Raw genomic sequence first — 4,672 nt, forward strand, 5'->3', positions numbered from 1 at the left:
AGCACCGGTCAACGTTATACCATCAAGGACCCAGAAGAGTTTCTGTCCAATCAGGAGGTTAATCACAGCAAGACACGTGTCAACATCAGAAGCCAATCATAGCACGACATGTGTCAACATCAAAAGTCAATCACAACACGACACGTGTCAATGTCAGAATGAAACTAGAAACTCTCTTCTATAAATAATGATCGTTCTCTCACAATATTTCCTAATGTCATTTGTACTAAATCATTCACTAGTACTTACTAAATGAGAGCTTGAACCTATGTATTTGTGTAAACCCTTCACAATTAATGAGAACTCCTCTACTCCATGGATGTAGCCAATTTGGGTGAACCACGTACATTTTGTGTTTGTTTCCCTATCCCTATCCATTTACTTACTTATCCACACTAGTGACCGGAGCAATCTAGCGAAGGTCACAAACTTAACACTTTCTGTTGTACCAAAGTCCTCGCTGATTTTGTGCATCAACAGTATGTAATAGTACATAATATTTAAGGATATTAGGAACTGACGGATCAGGAATCTGACATACGGATCTTTCCAGATGGGTTTTCTAAGTTTGTAAATCTAAACGTCGGCTGCCATTTAATTTTAGCGATTGGTAGATATTCAACCATTAGATCATTCCGAAACTTTAGGATGTTGTTCTAGAAGCTTATTGAAACTCTTAGGAAGTTAAGGATCAGAAATCTGATATGCGGATCTTCCGGATTAAGTTACGTAGGGTTGTGGACCCTACGGTCGACTTTTAACCGACAGTTAACTTTTGGTCAATGGGTTACAATTCATTCTAGAACGTCCTTGGGGATGTGTTTTATGTAATTTATGTGCTCTATCGATAAGAATTCTGAGAAGTGATTTAATATTTGTTCTAGGCGACGATCATTCGTGATGCCTCGATATTCGTGCTAGGGAGTTGTAGTGCGGACTTCAGGTGAGTGAGTCTTTTCTTTTATATAGTATATACATATTTGCTAGTTTCCATTTATACATTGGAAAAAGAATTTACTATGTATGCCTAGCTTAGACTAATGCTTATAAGAATTAGCGAAATAACGGAAAATTACGAAGTTATTATAAATCCTACAGGATGCACAGGTATGCGTACCTTTATGTCGATGTGAATTATCGGATCACTGTGGCATGGCTATATTTGGCTATATTTAAGTTATTTGATCATCGTTTGTTGCACTGGAGTTGGTACTTGCCCGGGCCAAGGCCAGTCTTTCACTTGTATGTGCATATCGCACCGTACACTCATTTTGGATCCATTGTAGGTGATAGTCTTGTCGTACAGGTTGCAATAGGCAACTCCGACTCGTATGTGTTGCACATAGTGCCAGTCTTCACGTGATTGTAGTACCAGATCGTATACTATTATTACACCCAGTCATGTTCATGTCAGAATATCTCTGCATGAAATCATGTGTCAACATGTGTCGATGAGCACCCGATATGATATGTTGCTTATGTGAGATTTTGTGATTATGGATGTCATGTCCTTATTTACGAGATATTGTGCCGTAATGAATTCTTGAGATTTTGCAGGCTACGGTAAGTATTTTCTTACTATACGTAGTATGTATATTTTGGAAACTATACTTGTTTTACAGCGAGGGGTTATTATGTTTTCGAAAATGTTTTTACAAAGATTTGTTTCTAGGCCCACTCACCCTTGTTTTTTTGCCCCTCTAGGTTTTAGTAGCTGAGCTTTCTTATTGACGAGGATTCTTGGAAAATCTTGGTGTAGACAATTACCTTCAATGGTATAATTCTCACCCTATCTTACTGTATTGTACTTATGCTCTGACATCACGTGAAATGGATTCATTCCCGCTCACAGCGCACTCTTATATTTAGGCACTTTTAGGTTTAAATTTATTCACATATTCCACCACACTATACTTTATGGCTTTGTCACCTTCCAAGTGTCGGCCAGCACAGCTCGATTCAGGGTCTAAGTGGACATTCCGGATTGGGGTGTGTCATAGTGGGATTGTAGCCGCCTTAACTTGTTTGCCCTCTAAAGTCCTCGGGATAAGTCTCTCATATATGAGAAACCACTATACTAAGCAACAACTAAAGAAAAACTTGAAATCTCCCTTTGTTTGCTTATTTTGGGAGTTAAAAATGTTTGAAAAGGGAAAAATACATGATACAAATGGCTCTATATCTAGAATTATTGTGACTCTCAACTCTATTTAGGTGTTGAGAAACAACAGGAAATGAGAAGTTGGGGAACTTCTAGATTTTCTCCCTGTAGTTTTGATTAGTAACTAGCAAATGTATAGCAGTTTTGACAAACATATTGAGAAAGAAAAAATATAAATGTATGAAAAATATCTAAACTTATTGAGCCAATGTTAAATTAGGACAATTATGAGCCCATCATTCTTTTAGCCTAGGTTGGTTTGGTTCCCTCCAGAAAAAAAATTTGGTCATTGGGAATATGAATATTACTCCTCATTTTGTAATATTATACTCTCTTATATTTAATGTACAACTCTACCCAAGTAGTGTACTCCAACCTTAGGGTTTAGAAGTGACCTTTAAACAGTTGAAGGAGAAAATTTGGAATTCGCCCAACTAGTTTCTCATTTCCCGTCCCAATCCGAGAGTATGAATTCCACATCTAGATCTCGTGTGGCTCGTTAGACATTCACATGTTCAGTCTTTATTGTGAGATATTTGAAAACTTTTCTTGTTTTGATGCTTGGATTGGAGAAATAAAGCACACAAGATATTCGATTGGAAAACTTGCGGTCATTGTAACTGTGCAAGTGTATACCTATTTAAATATAATATTGTACCATTAATCCTAATCTATTAATTATTTTATTACTTAATAAAGCCCCTTATTTTTCTCATATTTTTTTTCTCCTATCTATTTCCTAAACCATTGAAAGCATTCAAGCATTTTTATTTTTTTGAACAAACTATATTATCTAACACTAAGGGGGTGAAAATTGGGCTAAGCATCACAATGGTCATGCAATAATATGGTTCAAACTCGTCTTTGACGAGAATCGAATCTAAAACCTCTCACTTACTTATGAAGAGGAACATCACTAGATTGTAGTACTAAGTGCCCACCAAAAAAAAAGTTAAAAGCAAAAGATGTGTCGCAAAACTATTATAAGCAATGCTTTCTCACAACTAAGGTAGCTTTTGTGCCGGACCATCTACTTTCTAGCAAACCTTGAAATTTGGGACTTTTTTTTTTGTTCCAGGTGCATGATATCTGAAGCACTGCCCCACATCAAAGCAGTCGAACTTGGCAGCATTCTATTCTTTTCAAATGGGAGGTCCTTATGAACAGTTATAGACCAGAATAGTAAAATTAACTCCAATGGCTGGGGTTAAAATATAAATTTTTAGCCTAGAAAATTTGGGTCCTAAACCAAAAACATTTTTTCTCTTCCAATGGTTTTGGCTTAAATATTTAGTCCAAGATTATTAAAGAATGAATTTAGGTTAAAGTTAAGGTAAATAATGAAAAATCATTAAGCCTATCTCATTCTTATACATATGCACCACATGAAAGAATATGGAAAACCACACAACCTACCATGTTTTTAAACACAAATACATAGGTAGGTAGATAGAAAAAAAACAGGAAGAAATGTTTGACGAAAGTGAATTCATCTTATGCTTGAACCAATATATAGGTATTTATAGAGTTTTTTTTTTGTGAATTGTGATTTAAATCATTTTTTAATTGTTTTAGCCGTTGAATTTAATTTTGAGTTGTTAGATCTTCTTATTACCATTAAATTTGTTCATATTAGATCTCAACCGTTAGATTTAATGTATTTATAAATTTGATTTTAAAAAAATGAATTTGGGCCGTTGGTTGAAAAGCAGCCCAACGACGTGGGTTGTCCGATAAAAGTCATTGGTCTTTCCACAAGTGGCTGACAACGTTAACAACTAAGTGTCAACCACTAACCTTGACTCATTTTCTAGACCAAATTTGGCTCACAAAATAAGTTTTCACCCAAAACTTTTGTTTAGCCCAATGATTAAAGAAGCTTTAAGTCAGTTTAAAACTGAAAATTTGAATTTTAACCCAACCATTGGAGTTGGTCTAAGCGAGTTAAAAATGTCTCGCACTCCAGCCCTTTAGCCTTGGAATTTTTTTGTTCAAAATAGGCTACATTGGGCTCTTTGGTACTCCATTCGAGCTGGGCTAAGGTGGGTGGAAAACAAAAAAAGTTGGTGAGCGTAGTAGCACTAATTTTTAATTATTTTTCAGCATTTTTTTTAGAAATGAATTACAGATATCCCATCTATATCTCCGTGATTTTATACCCTCGGTATTTCCGTCATAAATGATATATAATACTTTGCTAGTCATCATCAACAATTCAAGGAGAAAATAAGTGCCCAACTTTTCATCTTCTTTTCTCTTCAAGTTGTTTCTCAGCAACCAAACAAGGTTTATCGACTGTCCGACGCCATAAAACTAGATCTAGAGCCATATCAGGTTTTTTTTTTTCCTCTTTGAATAACTTCTCTACTTTTACTTAGACTTGGCAGTTTTTGACACGACACGAAAACGATACGAAAATAACGGGTTTCGGGTCAACAGATAACTTATCGGGTCACTATCGGGTGACCCGTTAATAACGGGTTCTTAACAGGTATACACGCGGGTAACACG

The sequence above is a fragment of the Malus sylvestris genome, chromosome 11 (assembly GCF_916048215.2).
Source record: "Malus sylvestris chromosome 11, drMalSylv7.2, whole genome shotgun sequence".
NCBI lineage: Eukaryota > Viridiplantae > Streptophyta > Magnoliopsida > Rosales > Rosaceae > Malus > Malus sylvestris.